This window comes from Capricornis sumatraensis, chromosome 4 (genome assembly GCF_032405125.1).
Source record: "Capricornis sumatraensis isolate serow.1 chromosome 4, serow.2, whole genome shotgun sequence".
NCBI classification, from domain to species: domain Eukaryota; kingdom Metazoa; phylum Chordata; class Mammalia; order Artiodactyla; family Bovidae; genus Capricornis; species Capricornis sumatraensis.
The window spans coordinates 111758250-111768409 of record NC_091072.1 but is presented as its reverse complement, the minus strand read 5'-3'; positions in this window follow the sequence as shown (position 1 = coordinate 111768409).

Here is a 10160-nt window from a genome sequence, read left to right as displayed (position 1 = left end):
AAGTCATATGAGCAAGATTACATAAATTACAATGGCAAAAACTTAAAATTTTACATGAAGAATAAGAGTTACATGTGTCAAATTTATAATGCTAAAAAACTTTTGCAGGGGCATTTTATTAGTTATTTTATTTGATTCTTTAAATAGTACTATAAAATTGGTGTCACTGTTGCAATTTTACAGGTAAAAAATGTGCGTGCTTGTCCAAGGCATGTTAACAGAGTCTGGAGTCAAGTTCAGAGCTTGTTGTTTCCAAGGTGCTTACATTTCACTAATATTTAAAATTACCACTAAATAACTTTGAAATTACTGAATAAAAGAGAATTTAAAATTACATTTACATACAAGTTACAAATCGCCTGTTATTAATACTTCATAAAAGTGTAGAACCACATTCCTCCAGCGTAAAATGAAAAAGACCACCACTTTCGCCTGGAGTTCATAGAAATCATCAAAGAGGAGAATATCTTCTTAAATTAGAGATATTTCCAGCTGTTGGAACAACTAGAGCACGCAGCACATGGTCCATCCAAGGATGACTTCAGTGCACGTGTATATTCAGGCAGACTAAGAATGACTAAGGAAAATCTTGCCTCTGCCTTGGCAGGCTCACAGTCCTAGTGGTAGCTGCATAGAGTGATTCTGTGAGTCTGAATACTTTCCTGAAATTGAGGGGGGATGAAGGGTGAAGAGGCAAGGATATTCACATGAGATTGCAGGTAAAGACAGCAGTTGAGAGGCTCTTATGGTCCAGGTAAGGAAATGTAAGATAAGGGTTTGGAGAAGAGGACTTTTTTTTGAGATACTATGTGTCAGTCTCCATTTTTGACCATTTTTTCCAAAATAAAAAAATAAATTGACCTATTAAAAGAAAGAGAATATCTTCTTGTCTCATTCTCACATAACTACTAAAACAGTAGGCTTTCTATCATACAGAAGTGTATTTAAAGATGTCTATCATTTCTATAGGACTAAATATAGCATTTTGATAAAAATGAGAGAACGAGTTCATTCACACAACCTCAGTGGCCTTTCTCTTACACTTCTCTGAACAGCACCTGTGCCCCAGTCTGAATCCAGCTTCTCTGGCAGCATACATTTAAAAAGACAAGAATCCCTTCAAAGAATGATGGAGTGTATAAAGAGGGACTTAAAGGAAAGGGCAAGGAAAGCTATAGTTGGAAGACTGCCTGGACAAAAATCAATTCATACTCTAATGCTCATTTTCTAAGACTAAATAAAAAGTTTATCACATAAAAGTATAGACTCTTAAGACTTCCTTATCTGCTTAGTTTTAGAAGTAAACCATTTATAGTCTGTTACAAAAACAACAACAAAAAGTTGTCCAGATTTAGAAAGCAAGTTCTAAAACTAAATTATCAAAATTCTAAAATTATCAAAACATGATGTGCGAAATTATAGAATACATACTCTCTAAATTTCAGAGTACACATGAACCCACTTCAAGAAACTATTTTGAGACTTTCCTGGTGGCACAGTGGATAAGAATCCACCTGCTGATGCAGGGGACACAAGTTCAATCCCTGATCCAGGAAAATTTCACATGCCACAGAGCAACTAAGCCTGTGCACAACCACAACTGAGCCCAAGCTCTAGGGCCCCATGAGCCATAACTACTGAGCCTGTATGCCTGACTACTGAAGCCATGTACCTAAAGCCTATGGTCTGCAACAAGAGAAACCACCATAATTAGAAGCCCTTGTACTGCAATGAAGAGTAGCCCCTACTTGTCTCAACTAGAGAAAGCCTGTGCATAGAAAAGAAGACTCAGGGCAACCAAAAATATTTAAAGAAATTTTTTTAAAAAGAAACTATTTTGTAAGTTATTTTAACTCTGATTAAACTTAAGCATTGTTCCTCAGTATAAGATTAAAGATTTGTATTGAATATCAGAAGTACCAGTTTCTAGGGTATTCTTATTAATAAAACTAGAAAATGATAAAAATTTTGTCTGTAAAATAACCACATGGGAAAATGGCAGTGGATCTAGATATCAAGCAGTGGATAAATTATAATGAAACATCATTTGCTAATCCCAACTGCATACTTCTGACTGCCCACTGAAACAAAAATCATATTTTCTAAAAAGATCGGGCAGGAGGGCGGTGTATCTATAAAACCCACACTTCACAGTAGGATCATAGTAAGGATGTGTTATGCAACAAGCAGGAAATGAACTTCTATATAACTTTATGTAGAATTTAATTTCCTTGTGGGTATTTCCCCATTTGAATTAATGCAAATTACATTACTCATCCTAGAGAGAAATATGAATCAATCAGGCCAAGTACAAATATAAAAATGAAGTTTCTCCACTCTGACTCACTCACATCACAACTGTCAAATGAGATGATAGAAATAAAAGCTGAAGAAAATAACCTGGGGAAATACTATTCCAAGGCAAACTTTTAAAAAATAAATGTGAACAGCCAAATATATAAGTTGTACACCCCTCAGAAGAAAGTCACTGTTTTTACCAGGAGAGGTACCCAACCATCCTTCATGGCCAAAGACGTTGAAAATTAATTTCCATATTAATCGGTGTGAATATGAAAACAGCTTATGTATTATATATATTCTAGAAAGCTAAGGAGCTGGTATTTGTCAAGGTAAAACCAGAAGACATTTGTCCAGAAGGCCTGGTATACCCAGAAATTATTCAGATAATGACACTAATAAGTATTTGCACACTTATTAAAATGTATAATTTTATTTAGGGCTTCCTAATAAAAACATACTTGGTAGGCTTCCAAGTACTTTTCCATAGACTTGACATTACCCGGGCCTCATAATGAAGCTGTGTGTTTTACAGGTGTAGCAGATAAGGTGGCACTGCCGTCATCACCCTGTTGTTGAGGAAACTGACATTTACAGAAAGAGAGCTGAGGCATTTTTCATTCAGCTGTTCCTTCTGCTGTACCAGCGTGAGGATGGAGCTATGAAGGGAGAGGCTAGATAGAATAAGAAACCTGTTTCTAATAGGGTCAGTTGTGCTTGGAAGAGAGACTGATACTTGTTAATTGCCATCTTCCTAAGATTCAGAATTGACCAAAGGAAGATCACCATCCCAGGTCTTAAGTCTTGACAGGAAAACAGGAAGAGCAAATAGTTTGTCTGGTCGCTTGGATGGTAAAGAATCTGCCTGCAATGCAGGATACCTGGGTTTGATTCCTCGTTGGGACAATCCCCTGAAGAAGGCAATGACAACCTCCTCCAGTATTCTTGCCTGGAGAATCCCAAGGACAGAGGGGCCTGGTGAACTACGGTCCATGGGGTCGAAAAGAGTGAGCCACTGAGCAACTAACACTCTCTTATTTAACCAGCAAAATGGCAAGCCACTCCAGTATTCTTGCCTGGAGAATCCCATGGACAGAGGAGCTTGGTGGGCTACAGTGCACGGGTCACAAAGAGTCAGACACGACTGAGCAACTTCACTTTCACTTTCACTAAATAGCATTTACTATGTGTCAGGCATGTTCTATGGCTTTTATAAATATTTATTAATTTAATCCTTTACAATGAACTTCTCAAATAGTACTATTATTATCCATATTTTACAGATAAGGAAACTGAAGCACAATAGGTAAATAACTTATCCAAGGTCATATGGCTAATAGGATATAGAACCAAGATCCAAACTCTGACTTCAGAGTTCAGGCTCTTAACCATTATTTGGTAACACAAAAGGTTAGACAACCCCATCACCTCATAACTAAATTCATCTCAATCATCAACTAGTCTCAGCTCTTCATTTTAAAGGTTAAACAAGGGAGAAGAATTTCAAAAGATCACCAGAGCTTGATAACTGAGTCTCCAGAGGGCAGGAATCACACAACAGATTTCTAAGACCCAGTCATTTTTAAAATTCTCTACCATTTACTGCCTATACTAATCATTTAGAATGTATTAATAGCATGGGTTATCTTGGATCATTTTTCTTTCTAAGCCTAAGTTCTGTCTTCTCAGTTTGAATAAACCCTCTAGGGATGGGACCTATGCCTCCTACCTCTGGGCAACCCTACTCCCTATATATGTCCCACACAAAGGGCGTCATATGGCGTCAGTAGGCGTCATAGGTGACAATGAAGCAGAGTATGTTAAGGTGAAGAACAAAGATGAAATGTCCTGCCTACTTCAAATGTGTCCACTGCTTGCCCTCCTTCCCTTCATTTATATTTGGAAAAAGAGAACACACACACACACAAAGAAGCCTGTCTCTACGTAAGGCTTCCAGAAAAAAAGGCTTCTGAATTCAGTCTCTCTGAGAAGTGGAAAATAAGTCAAGAGACACATAATCTGAGGGAAAACTGAACTTAATGAATCACCTGCACAGATGGCCAGTTACCTTTATTTAAGAGTCCACTGTATCTAATTTCAGGGCTACCCTGTGTATAATTTAAAGCTAAACTTCAGTGATATTTAAATGCCCTCAACCTTCCTACTAAGCACCTGACCAAGTCTGTCTTTAAATTCTCAACTTCAATCTGTAGTTAATTTGAGGAGGATTAAACCAATCCTCCCCAAGGCTGTGATCACTGAACTTTTCTAATAATCTAAGATCATGAACCAAATAGGAAGCACAGTTCATTCTTTGTCCATAAAAAACCAGACCATAAAGAGATATTTATCCAAACTAGGAGTACCTTAAATAACAATTCCATAGGAAATATTCCCTATTGACATATCTAAAAGGGCAGCAAATTACCCAGTTTGGTTAACTCCCCCACCTTATCTTCCCTGATCTTGACTACCTGACAACATCTAGGATTTTGCAAGAACTAAGAAAAAGATTACTGAAGCAATATTTTGTTCTCAAATCAACAATTTCCAAGTACTCTGAAGCAAGTTACACTTACACATACCTGCTTCCTAAGGTGAAATCCAATTTTTACAGCTGAGCTCAAATGTCTGTTGAATTTCTCTCATTCAACAACTTGTCACCACCCTCTGAGGTTAAAGCCTTACCTCAGTATAGCATCTGCGCGTGGACCTGCTGAAGATGACCACAGGGTGGCTGTGGATACAGGCCCGTGCCTGGGCTCTGGGAGCCTCGAGGGCTGTGCTGGTGGGCCCTGAGGTGGCCACTCACCACGACGGCTGAGCTTTTTGGCAAAATTTGACTAGAGAGATGATCCTTAGCTACAAGTAATAGAAGCAAAGATGCTAATTATCAGAAAGAAAAACACGATGATGCAGCTTCTAATATTAGGTTTACTCTACAAGCCTTATAATTTTAGCCCCAGGAGGCAAAATAAGGACTCCGAGGAAGGACTCTACCATGGATTACATCTTTAGTTCTGTCATCTGACTGGAGACTTCCAGCAGTTCATTCGCTATTCCCCACTCATTTCACCGTACTCAAAGATAGTTCTCAGGGGATCCTGACAAATAACAGCAAGAGCCTGAACCATCCCTGGAAGATAGAAGAGTTAGTGAGAGGCTCTGGACACTGAGGGCCACATGTACCCAACCCTCACTCCCACTTGTGTTTGACACACAGAGGCCCCAAATCAGACATTATGTCCCCTTCTCATACAACTTGCTCGGGGACACAGGCACAGCCAGCTCAAACCAAGCCTTCCTCCTTTCCCTCCAGCTAATTCTTGGATAAGCAGACACAGAATCTTTAGGACACAAAAGCAGCCAATTTTCAAAAAAAAAAACAAAAAACTTTTTTTCAGCATCTCTGTTTCCTCCCCAGACTTTGCTGGGGCCCAATCTGGCACCATAACCAACATGATCCAGCTGAATGGTATGTGATCCCCACATGACAGCTCCGTCATCCTGTGCAGCATCACCAGCCAAAACCACGGAGAGGTTGCTACCTCCCGCTTGTAAATGTCTAAACTAGCCGTCTTCTTCCGGGCTCACACACAGACCAAATTCGATCCTACCCTTACTATTAACACTTGCTCTGCGAATTATTTCTTCTCATTTCTGCTTGTCTGAGACCTAACTGTTCTCCAATCTCTTCATCATCTTCATAGTTCGTATTCATGATTACTAGAGAGGGAGTGAATATCTAGACACATCATCTCATTTAGTGTTTACAAGGATACCATTAAGCAGGCTCTGCTATCTTATCACCTCTATTTTGCAAACAAGGAAACTTTCAGAGGTAAAGCAACCTCCCCAAGGTTCTTACAGTAAGTGATGGAGTTAAAATTCAAATCAGGGTTATAGTTCTCTAGAACTATACTTTAGCAAAATTGTAATTAAGCTCTGGTTTTCATTTTATCTTTTCCATTTTGCTTATTTTAGAAGGCACAGTGGATACAAGGATTCTTAGTGGTAAAATCTCATAGAAAGATAATCACAGGATATGAGCATGGGAAAGACATTTGGGGCCACTAAGCTAACCGATTCATTCTACTGATAAAGAAACTGAGGTCCAAACAGGTAATTAATTGGCGTTGGAGTCAGGGCTACCACACAAACTTCCTATCCCATTATGCCTTATTGCCTCTCTTGACTTCATGGGGATGACTGATTCTAAAAGAAGGTGACAGGTCCTTACATAACATCTATGCTAAAGGCCCCACCCTCCTATTAAGCTCAGATATTTGTCAATACACAGAACACAGTACTAAGTGCCATGGCAAGGAAAGGAATATCTTCTGTAATCAAAAGAGCTGCAGTCTTACTGGGGAAAGACTATTCACCACAAATAAAAATAAAACAAACAAACAGATTGCCCAAATAAACATAATCATCAGAATTTTTCCTTAAATTCCACCTCTAACAAAGGCAAATATAATTTATTCATTTTATCATTTATTCTCAAAATTTCCCCCTCAATTTTGAAATAAAATTTGAAGCAGCACTGAAAGAAATATATTAAGTAAATTGTTGCAAGAACTACACAGGACCAGGTGGTTAGAAAAACCCATATAAAATAATGTTTCTTCTATTTTGCTCCAATTCTTCCACCTGAGATCAATTCATAATATTTTGATCCATCACGTATCTACCATCCACTTACAAAAACGCTAAAGCGTAATAAGAAAAGAAAATGCTCCATGCTTAAACATCTCTAAGAATTATTTACATCAGTAAAAGAGATTGGATAGCCCAGAAACAGACACATATGGAATAATTTATAATAAAATATATCACAAAACAATAAAGAGAGAATGTATTTTTTAAATAGTATAACAATGATGACTTGATAATTTGGGAAAAAGTTTTTTCCCTTATCTCTTACTGTATGACAGTGCACATTTTTAAATGGAACTTTACCAGATCTCTGAGGTAATAACTTCCTAAGCTTAGAAGTAAATACAAAGGAAAACAGCAACAGATTATACTGCAAAATAATAATAAGAGTAGGGTTATTAAGGCAAAAGACTGGCTTAGAGAAAATATTTACATTTAAAACAAAACAAAACAAAAATAAACAAGCAAATTGGTGAGAAACAGCACTACCATAATGATAAAATGAATAAAGAACAGAAATTCTTTAATAATAGCAAATGAAGCAACTGACAAAGAACTAATCTCAAAAATATACAAGCAACTCCTGCAGCTCAATTCCAGAAAAATAAACGACCCAATCAAAAAATGGGCCAAAGAGCTAAATAGGCATTTCTCCAGAGAAGACATAGGGATGGCTAACAAACACCTGAAAAGATGCTCAACATCACTCATTATCAGAGAAATGCAAATCAAAACCACAATGAGGTACCATTTCACTCCAGTCAGAATGGCTGTGATCCAAAAGTCTACAAGCAGTAAATTCTGGAGAGGGTGTGGAGAAAAGGGAACCCTCTTACACCGTTGGTGGGAATACAAACTAGTACAGCCACTATGGAAAACAGTGTGGAGATTCCTTTAAAAATTGCAAATAGAACTGCCTTATGACCCAGCAATCCCACTGCTGGGCATACACACCGAGGAAACCAGAATTGAAAGAGACACATGTACCCCAATGTTCATCACAGCACTGTTTGTAATAGCCAGGACATGGAAGCAACCTAGATGTCCATCAGCAGATGAATGGATAAGAAAGCTGTGGTACATATACACAATGGAGTATTACTCAGCCATTAAAAAGAATAAATTTGAATCAGTTCTAATGAGGTGGATGAAACTGGAGCCTATTATACAGAGTGAAGTAAGCCAGAAAGAAAAACACCAATACAGTATACTGACACATATATATGGAAATTAGAAAGATGGTAATGATAACCCTGTATGAGAGACAGCAAAAGAGACACAGATACATAGAACAGTCTTTTGGACTCTGTCGGAGAGGGAGAGGGTGGGATGATTTGGGAAAATGGTATTGAAACATATATAATATCATATATGAAATGAATTGCCAGTCCAGGTTTGATGCAGGATACAGGATGCTTGGGGCTGGAGCACTGGGATGACCCAAAGGGATGGTACGGGGAGGGAGGAGGGAAGGGGGTTGAGGATGGGGAGCACATGTACACCCATGGTGGATTCATATTGATATATGGCAAAACCAACACAATATTGTAAAGTAATTAACCTCCAATTAAAATAAATAAATTTAAATTTAAAAAAAAAGAAAGAAAGAAAAGAGCAAACCTAGAATAAAAAATGTCTATTGATTTTATTTCATAATCAGTAATGCAAATTAAAACAATGAAGAATCATTTCTTACATATTAAAAATGGAAATTCCCACTGGGGGGTAATTGTACACTGAGGACAGTCCATGGATATGAGGGGGTATGTAAATAAACTATTACTATTCTTTTGGAAAACAATTTGACAATGTGGATTGAAACGGAAAGGGCCATATATATATTTTAACCTAGCATTCTCATTTTATTATCTTAAAATAAATCTAAAATAATGAAAATATTATACTGTATTCACAAAAATGATCCCAATTCCTAGTCTCATAAAAGCTTCCTGTAGATTTTAGTAATATAACTAGCATCACCTATGGAGAAGGCAATGGCACCCCACTCCAGTACTCTTGCCTGGAAAATCCATTGGACAGAGGAGCCTGGTAGGCTGCAGTCCATGGGGTCGCTAGGAGTTGGACATGACTGAAGTGATTTAGCAGCAGCAGCAGCATCACCTAGTAAATGGAAAACTTCCCTTTTCAGTACATGTTCCATAAATTCAGGAGTAATCATGATCAGTTCAGTTCAATCGTTCAGTCATGTCTGACCCTTTGCCACCCCATGGACTGCTGCACACCAGGTTTCCCTGTCCATCACCAACTCCCAGAGCCTACTCAAACTCATGTCCTTTGAGTCAGTGATGCCATCAAACTATCTCATCCTCTGTCGTCCCCTTCTCCTCCTGCCTTCAATCTTTCCCAGCATCAGAGTCTTTTCTAAGGAGTCAGTTCTTCCCATCAGGTGGCCAGAGTATTGGAGTTTCAGCTTCAGCATCAGTCCTTCCAATGAACACTCAGGACTGATTTCCTTTAGGATGGACTGGCTGAATCTTCTTGCAGTCCAAGAGTCTTCACCAACACCACAGCTTAAAAGCATCAATTCTTTGGCGCTCAGGTTTGTTAGGGGCCAACTCTCACATCCATACATGGCTACTGGAGAAACCATAGTTTTGACTAGGCAGACCTTTGTTGGCAAAGTAATGTCTCTGCTTTTTAATACACTGTCTAGGTTGGTCATAACTTTCCTTCCAAGGAACAAGCATCTTTTAATTTCATGGCTGCAGTCACCATCTGCAGTGATTTTGGAGCCCAAGAAACAAAGCCTGTCATTTGTTTCCATTGTTCCCCCATCTATTTGCCATGAAGTGATGGGACCAGATGCCATAATCTTAGTTTCCTAAATGTTGAGCTTTAAGCCAACTTTTTCACTCTTTTTCACTTTCATCAAGAGGCTCTTTAGCTCCTCTTCACTTTTTGCCATAAGGGTGGTGTCATCTGCATATCTAAGGTTATTGATATTTCTCCTGGCAATCTTGAGTCCAGCTTGTGCTTCATCCAGCTTGGCATTTCGCATGATGTACTCTGGATAGAAGTTAAATAAGCCGGGTGACAATATACAGCCTTGATGTACTGCTTTCTTAATTTGGAACCAGTCCATTATTCCATGTCCAATTCTAACTGTTGTTTCTTGACCTGCATATAGGTTTCTCAGAAGGCAGGTAAGGCGGCCTGGTATTCTCATCTCTTTCAGAATTTTC